Consider the following 9506-nt stretch of genomic DNA (forward strand, 5'->3'; position numbering starts at 1 on the left):
AACATCTCTTTGATCTGTTAACGATAGCACCTGCTCTTAATGTCTCCTGTAGCACACCGCAGCACTTCAGACACTGAGAGCAAGCTCTCAAACAAAGCCTCGGACTGACAAAACTATAACTCCTATCAGTCAAATGATGTCATTGTGAGCACCACATGGCCTTTGTGAACGTATCGGTATAAAATTTATGTTGATAAACTTAGAAATGTGGGCATATCAGCGATTTAAAAAAGTGGTTCGTTCAGTGTTTCGCTGGGAAATATCCACGAGTTTTAACATTGGACCCAATGGAGATAGATTTGGACATCTTGTCATTTGGAAGCTCAACCAGCCAAAAGTAAAAGGCGTATCACAAAGCTGAGTAGAATGCCTGAAACTAGACAAAAATACCTACGTTTTGGTGTATAAATTGTGTATGACAAGTAAATATTGTGGGCGTGAGAGCAGTTTACAGACAAGGAACTAAGATAATTTTTTCGAAGCTTCACCCTCTAGCTGTGATGTCATCCACTCTAAGCAAGCGCAATACACACTTTCGTCGATCGATAAAATTTCCTGAAATAATCACTAAACTTAAACAGCTGTTTCACAAAAACTGTAAAAGATATCAAACTGAAAAGATACGTTTGGATAGCTGAATATTTTGTGAACATTTTAAAGTTTGTTTGGCATCTGTAGGTGAAAGTATGAAGGAGCTGAAAATTTTGGGAGCGGAAGAGGATTTGAAGGATTTGAAGGCTGCTCTCATTGACTTTAATGTTAAAAAAAAGTGTTAAAAAGCTGAATATTTTAAAAAGTAGAAATAGTAGAAAAAAGTTGAAGAAGTCCCATCATTAGCGGAAAGAGCTGAACATTTGAAAAAGTTGAATGGTTTAAATAGGTGAAAGTATGCAGAAGTTACAGAGAGCCAAAAACGTACGGAATAATAATAAAATGAAGAACTAGAAAATGCATTTCCCGCGGAAAATGCGGGGAATGCTGAATAGCTGAACTGCTAAAGCTAACTGGTCGAATAGCGGAAATCTGTAAGAAGAAGTTGAAGCAGAGAATAGTTGAAAAAGTGGAAATCGTTAAAAAGTTCAAAGTTGACGCTAAATTGTTGGCTTTAAAAGCTGAAAAATGACAAAATATGTAGAACATTGTGGAGTCTTTAGCTGAAGCTGAAGAATAGTTGAAAAAGTGGAAATTGGTTCAATAAGTTAAAGAAAGTAAGAGAGGGAGGGAGGAGGGATGGAGAAAGAAGGAGAGAGAGAGAAAAAGAGAAAGAGACAGGGAGAGAGGGAGGGAGAAGGCGGGATGAGAGAGAAGGAGAGAGAGAAAAGAGAGAGAGAGAGACAGAGAGAGATGGAGGGAGAAGGAGGGAGGGAGAGAGAACAGAGAGAGGGAGGGAGAAGGAGGGATGGAGAGAGGACAGAGAGAGAGAAAAGAGAAAGAAACAGGGAGAGAGAGAGAAAGAAAAGAGAAACAGAGAGATAGAGAGGGAGGGAGAAGGCGGGATGGAGAAAGAAGGAGAGAGAGAGAAAAAGAGAAAGAGACAGGGAGAGAGGGAGGGAGAAGGCGGGATGAGAGAGAAGGAGAGAGAGAAAAGAGAGAGAGAGACAGAGAGAGATGGAGGGATGGAGAGAGGACAGAGAGAGAGAAAAGAGAGAGAAACAGGGAGAGAGAGAGAAAGAAAAGAGAAACAGAGAGATAGAGAGGGAGGGAGAAGGCGGGATGGAGAAAGAAGGAGAGAGAGAGAAAAGAGAGAGAGAGAGAGAGAGACAGAGAGAGAGGGAGGGATGGAGAGAGGACAGAGAGAGAAACAGGGGGAGAGAGAGAGAAAGAAAAGAGAAACAGAGAGATAGAGAGGGGGAGAGAGAAGACAGTCAGAGAGAAGTGGAAGACCACAGACTACTGTTCATATTACTGCCTGTAGTATCTGTATAGACTACTGTTCATATTACTGCCTGTAGTATCTGTATAGACTACTGTTCATATTACTGCCTGTAGTATCTGTATAGACTACTGTTGATATTACTGCCTGTAGTATCTGTATAGACTACTGTTGATATTACTGCCTGTAGTATCTGTATAGACTAGTGTTCATATTACTGCCTGTAGTATCTGTATAGACTACTGTTCATATTACTGCCTGTAGTATCTGTATAGACTACTGTTCATATTACTGCCTGTAGTATCTGTATAGACTACTGTTCATATTACTGCCTGTAGTATCTGGGTGTGTCTGTGAAAGTGTTGTCATGGTAACGAATGGCCAGTGGATATGTTTATAAACATGATTTGATGTCTGTAATCAAGTTGATGAGCAACACCTGCTGAATCTGTCAGCTGTGCTGTGCTTCAGCTATTCAGAGTCCCTGAGAGCGAGCTCTCAAACAAAGCCTTACAGTGGCAAAACGATAACTGCTATCAGTCAAATGACGTGATCCTGAGCATCACAAGGCCTTTGTGAACGTATCGGTATAAAATTTATATGGATAAACGTAAAAATGTGGTCATATCAGCGATTTCAAAAAGTGGTTCGTTCAGTGTTTCGCTGGGAAATATCTAGGAGTTTGATCATTGAAGCCAATGGAGAACGATATGGACATCTTGTCATTTGGAAGCTCGCTGAGCCAAAAGTAAAGGCGTATCGACATAACTGAGCAGATTTTCCGAAACTAGACAAAAATACCTACGTTTTGATGTATAAATTTGTGTATGACAAGTAGATATTGTGGGCGTGAGAGCAGTTTACAGACAAGGAACTAAGATAATTTTTTTGGAAGCTTCACCCTCTAGCTGTGATGTCATCCACTCTAAGCAGCGCAATACACACCCTGTTTAATCGATAAAATTTCCTGAAATAATCACTAAACTTAAAACAGCTTTTTCACAAAAACTGTAAAAGATATCAAACTGAAAAGTAAACCCGGATAGCTGAATATTTTGTGAACATTTTAAAGTTTGAATTACGTCTGTAGGTGAAAGTATGTAGGAGGAGAAACTTTGGGAGCAGAAGAAGATTTTAAGGGGTTGAAGTCTGCTCTCATTGACTTCAATGTAAAAAAAAGTGTTAAAAAGCTTAAAATTTTAAAAAGTATAAATAGTAGAAAAAAAGTTGAAGAAGTCCCATCATTAGCTGAAAGAGCTGAACATTTGAAAAGTTGAATGGTTTAAATAGCTGAAAGTATGCAGAAGTTACGGAGAGCCAAAAAACGTACGGAATAAAGCAAATTAAAAAACTAGAAAATGCATTTCCTGCGGAAAATGCGTGGGAATGCTGAATAGCTGAATTGCTAAAGCTAACTGGTTGAATAGCTGAAATCTGTAAGAAGAAGTTGAAATAGTGAGAATAGTTGAAAAAGTGGAAATCGTTAAAAAGTTAGCTTTAAAAGCTGAAAAATGACAAAATATGTAGAACATTGTGGAGTCTTTAGCTGAAGCTGAAGAACAGTTGAAAAAGTGGAAATTGGTTCAATAAGTTAAAGAAAGTAAGAGAGGGAGGGAGGAGGGATGGAGAGAGGAGAGAGAGAGAAAAAGAGAAAGAGACAGGGAGAGAGGGAGGGAGAAGGCGGGATGAGAGAGAAGGAGAGAGAGAGAAAAAGAGAGAGAGAGACAGAGAGAGATGGAGGGAGAAGGAGGGATGGAGAGAGGACAGAGAGAGGGAGGGAGAAGGAGGGATGGAGAGAGGACAGAGAGAGAGAAAAGAGAGAGAAACAGGGAGAGAAAGAAAAGACAAACAGAGAGATAGAGAGGGAGGGAGAAGGCGGGATGGAGAAAGAAGGAGAGAGAGAGAAATCTGTAAGAAGAAGTTGAAATAGTGAGAATAGTTGAAAAAGTGGAAATCGTTAAAAAGTTGGCTTTAAAAGCTGAAAAATGACAAAATATGTAGAACATTGTCGAGTCTTTAGCTGAAGCTGAAGAATAGTTGAAAAAGTGGAAATTGGTTCAATAAGTTAAAGAAAGTAAGAGAGGGAGGGAGGAGGGATGGAGAAAGAAGAAGAGAGAGAGAAAAAGAGAAAGAGACAGGGAGAGAGGGAGGGAGAAGGCGGAGAGAGAAGGAGAGAGGGAGGAAAGAGAAGGAGACAGGGAGAGAGGGAGGGAGAAGGCGGGATGGAGAGAGAAGGAGAGAGAGAGAAAAGAGAAAGGAGAGACAGAGAGAGAGGGAGAGAAGAGGATGGAGAGAGGTAGAGAGAGAAAAGAGAGAAACAGGAGAGAGAGAAAAAGAAAAGACAAACAGAGATAGAGAGGGAGGGAGAAGGCGGATGGAGAAAGGAGAGAGAGAGAAATCTGTAAGAAGAAGTTGAAATAGTGAGAATAGTTGAAAAGTGGAAATCGTTAAAAAGTTGGCTTTTAAAGCTGCCCGCGGAAGTGAGAGGGAGCTTCCAGCTTTTGCCGTGCCTTGACTCCGTTGGAAAACGTGTTTTGCCGATTCATCTCTAGAAAGCGCGACCAGCATGTCACTATCACTGACCAACTGGCCATTTGGCATTTACACTAAACAAATGTGATATACTCCAGCTTCAAAAAAAGTCTAAAAGTCGGAAGTTAGAACTAATGCATTGTGTAAAGAGTGAAGCCGCGGAGATGATACACAGTGTTGAGTTGTCAATGGTTCTTGTTCAGAGCCAGAGATATCAATTCTGGTTCTGCTGATACAGTTGAGTTCCGCTGTTGTTCGATTGGGTTTGTGGTCTATCCAAATGAATGAGCATTATAATTCATATAATAGGACAAACTATTTACATTTCTTTAAAAGGCCCAAATAAGCAAATTCAAACAGTGACTTCATTCTTCTCTGTAGAAGGTTTCAGACTCCATTCTTATTCAGAATCTGAGTAGGACCACATCAGCTAGTTCTAAACCGTTCTACAGAGAAGAATGGCGTCACTGTTTTGAGATTAGGCATACATTTGGGCCTTTTTTGAAGAAATGTAAATAGTTTATTCTTTATATGAATTATAATGCTCATTATGTTTATTTTTGCACTGGATGACTCCAAATATGTAGGAGAACTGTTTTAGACAACACACATGCTTGTGTAGCATTGCTGTGGGTGTAATATCAATAAATATGACATTATTATTTTGATTATTGGCAAAAGCGTCTGGACTTTTTTTGAAAAAATGTATGTATTTTGTCAACGTTTTTATCCAGTATCAATTCTAAATACTATCGGTCGATTAATCGGTAATTGGCAAATACGGCCCAACCTAGCTATCGGTAAAATCCACTATCGGTCGACCTCTAATAAGGAGCAAGGTTACCTCCCCTTTCTCTGCTTTGCCCGCCCAGAGAATTTGGCCCACCCATGAGAGAGAGACACATCATGGCTTTCAAACGAGCAAAGTGGCAGTTGGTCAAGGCCACACCCCCACCCTCCACCTTGCACCCCTCTCCTCCTCAATAGCTACAGACACAGAAATGGCACATCCTAAGGAAAGCTCATTGTGGGACTGGCTCTAGTGGCTGGAATTCTGCACCAAGGCTGAATTTGGGGAGAGAGACTTCAGATAGAGTATTAGGGGACCACTAAGGTCTATATAAAAGAGACTTCAGATACAGTATTAGGGGACCACTAAGGTCTATATAAAAGAGACTTCAGATACAGTATTAGGGGACCACTAAGGTCTATATAAAAGAGACTTCAGATACAGTATTAGGGGACCACTAAGGTCTATATAAAAGAGACTTCAGATACAGTATTAGGGGACCACTAAGGTCTATATAAAAGAGACTTCAGATACAGTATTAGGGGACCACTAAGGTCTATATAAAAGAGACTTCAGATACAGTATTAGGGGACCACTAAGGTCTATATAAAAGAGACTTCAGATACAGTATTAGGGGACCACTAAGGTCTATATAAAAGAGACTTCAGATAGAGTATTAGGGGACCACTAAGGTCTATATTAAAAGAGACTTCAGATACAGTATTAGGGGACCACTAAGGTCTATATAGAAGAGACCTTCAGATATAGTATTAGGGACCACTAAGGCCTACATAAGAGACTTCAGATACAGTATTAGGGGACAACTAAGGTCTATATAAAAGAGACTTCAGATACAGTATTAGGAGACACTAAGGTCTATATATAAGAGACTTCAGATACAGTATTAGGGGACACTAAGGTCTATATAAAAGAGACTTCAGATACAGTATTAGGGGACCACTAAGGTCTATATATAAGAGACTTCAGATACAGTATTAGGGGAACAACACTAAGGTCTATATAAAAGAGACTTCAGATACAGTATTAGGGGACCACTAAGGTCTATATAAAAGAGACTTCAGATACAGTATTAGGGGACCACTAAGGCCTATATAAAGAGACTTCAGATACAGTATTAGGGGACCACCAAGGTCTATATAAAAGAGACTTCCAGATACAGTATTAGGGGACCACTAAGGTCTATATAAAAGAGACTTCAGATACAGTATTAGGGGACCATTTAGGCCTATATAAGAGACTTCAGATACAGTATTAGGGGACCATTTAGGCCTATATAAGAGACTTCAGATACAGTATTAGGGGACCACTAAGGCCTACATAAGAGACTTCAGATACAGTATTAGGGGACCACTAAGGTCTATATAAAAGAGACTTCAGATACAGTATTAGGGGACACTAAGGTCTATATATAAGAGACTTCAGATACAGTATTAGGGGACACTAAGGTCTATATAAAAGAGACTTCAGATACAGTATTAGGGGACCACTAAGGTCTATATATAAGAGACTTCAGATACAGTATTAGGGGACACTAAGGTCTATATAAAAGAGACTTCAGATACAGTATTAGGGGACCACTAAGGTCTATATAAAAGAGACTTCAGATACAGTATTAGGGGACCACTGAGGCCTATACAAGAGACTTCAGATACAGTATTAGGGGACCACTAAGGTCTATATAAAAGAGACTTCAGATACAGTATTAGGGGACCACTAAGGTCTATATAAAAGAGACTTCAGATACAGTATTAGGGGACCACTAAGGTCTATATAAAAGAGACTTCAGATACAGTATTAGGGGACCATTTAGGCCTATATAAGAGACTTCAGATACAGTATTAGGGGACCACTGAGGCCTATATAAGAGACTTCAGATACAGTATTAGGGGACCACTGAGGCCTATATAAAAGAGACTTCAGATACAGTATTAGGGGACCACTGAGGCCTATATAAGAGACTTCAGATACAGTATTAGGGGACCACTGAGGTCTATATAAAAGAGACTTCAGATACAGTATTAGGGGACCACTGAGGTCTATATAAAAGAGACTTCAGATACAGTATTAGGGGACCACTAAGGTCTATATAAAAGAGACTTCAGATACAGTATTTGGGGACCACTAAGGTCTATATAAAAGAGACTTCAGATACAGTATTAGGGGACCACTAAGGTCTATATAAAAGAGACTTCAGATACAGTATTAGGGGACCACTAAGGCCTACATAAGAGACTTCAGATACAGTATTAGGGGACAACTAAGGTCTATATAAAAGAGACTTCAGATACAGTATTAGGAGACACTAAGGTCTATATATAAGAGACTTCAGATACAGTATTAGGGGACCACTAAGGCCTATATAAGAGACTTCAGATACAGTATTAGGGGACCACTAAGGCCTATATAAGAGACTTCAGATACAGTATTAGGGGACACTAAGGTCTATATAAAAGAGACTTCAGATACAGTATTAGGGGACCACTAAGGCCTACATAAGAGACTTCAGATACAGTATTAGGGGACCACTAAGGTCTATATAAAAGAGACTTCAGATACAGTATTAGGAGACACTAAGGTCTATATATAAGAGACTTCAGATACAGTATTAGGGGACACTAAGGTCTATATAAAAGAGACTTCAGATACAGTATTAGGGGACCACTAAGGTCTATATATAAGAGACTTCAGATACAGTATTAGGGGACACTAAGGTCTATATAAAAGAGACTTCAGATACAGTATTAGGGGACCACTAAGGTCTATATAAAAGAGACTTCAGATACAGTATTAGGGGACCACTGAGGCCTATATAAGAGACTTCAGATACAGTATTAGGGGACCACTAAGGTCTATATAAAAGAGACTTCAGATACAGTATTAGGGGACCACTAAGGTCTATATAAAAGAGACTTCAGATACAGTATTAGGGGACCACTTAGGCCTATATAAGAGACTTCAGATACAGTATTAGGGGACCATTTAGGCCTATATAAGAGACTTCAGATACAGTATTAGGGGACCACTAAGGCCTACATAAGAGACTTCAGATACAGTATTAGGGAACACCATAGGTCTATATAAAAGAGACTTCAGATACAGTATTAGGGGACCACTAAGGTCTATATAAAAGAGACTTCAGATACAGTATTAGGGGACCATTTAGGCCTATATAAGAGACTTCAGATACAGTATTAGGGGACCACTAGAGGTCTATATAAAGAGACTTCAGATACAGTATTAGGGGACCACTAAGGTCTATATAAAAGAGACTTCAGATACAGTATTAGGGGACCACTAAGGTCTATATAAAAGAGACTTCAGATACAGTATTAGGGGACCACTAAGGTCTATATAAAAGAGACTTCAGATACAGTATTTGGGGACCACTGAGGTCTATATAAAAGAGACTGCAGATACAGTATTAGGGGACCACTAAGGTCTATATAAAAGAGACTTCAGATACAGTATTAGGGGACCACTAAGGTCTATATAAAAGAGACTTCAGATACAGTATTAGGGGACCACTAAGGCCCATATAAGAGACTTCAGATACAGTATTAGGGGACCACTGAGGTCTATATAAAAGAGACTTCAGATACAGTATTAGGGGACCACTAAGGCCCATATAAGAGACTTCAGATACAGTATTAGGGGACACTAAGGTCTATATAAAAGAGACTTCAGATACAGTATTAGGGGACCACTAAGGCCTAAATAAGAGACTTCAGATACAGTATTAGGGGACCACTAAGGTCTATATAAAGAGACTTCAGATACAGTATTAGGGAGACACTAAGGTCTATATATAAGAGACTTCAGATACAGTATTAGGGGACCACTGAGGCCTATATAAGAGACTTCAGATACAGTATTAGGGGACCACTAAGGTCTATATAAAGAGAGACTTCAGATACAGTATTAGGGGACCACTAAGGCCTATATAAAGAGACTTCAGATACAGTATTAGGGGACCACTAAGGTCTATATAAAAGAGAGACTTCAGATACAGTATTAAGGGACCACTAAGGCCCACATAAGAGACTTCAGATACAGTATTAGGGGACCACTAAGGTCTATATAAAAGAGACTTCAGATACAGTATTAGGGGACCACTAAGGTCTATATATAAGAGACTTCAGATACAGTATTAGGGGACCACTAAGGCCTATATAAAGAGACTTCAGATACAGTATTAGGGGACCACTAAGGTCTATATAAAAGAGACTTCAGATACAGTATTAGGGGACCACTGAGGCCTATATAAAAAAGACTTCAGATACAGTATTAGGG

The sequence above is a fragment of the Perca fluviatilis genome, chromosome 1, assembly GCF_010015445.1.
Source record: "Perca fluviatilis chromosome 1, GENO_Pfluv_1.0, whole genome shotgun sequence".
NCBI classification, from domain to species: domain Eukaryota; kingdom Metazoa; phylum Chordata; class Actinopteri; order Perciformes; family Percidae; genus Perca; species Perca fluviatilis.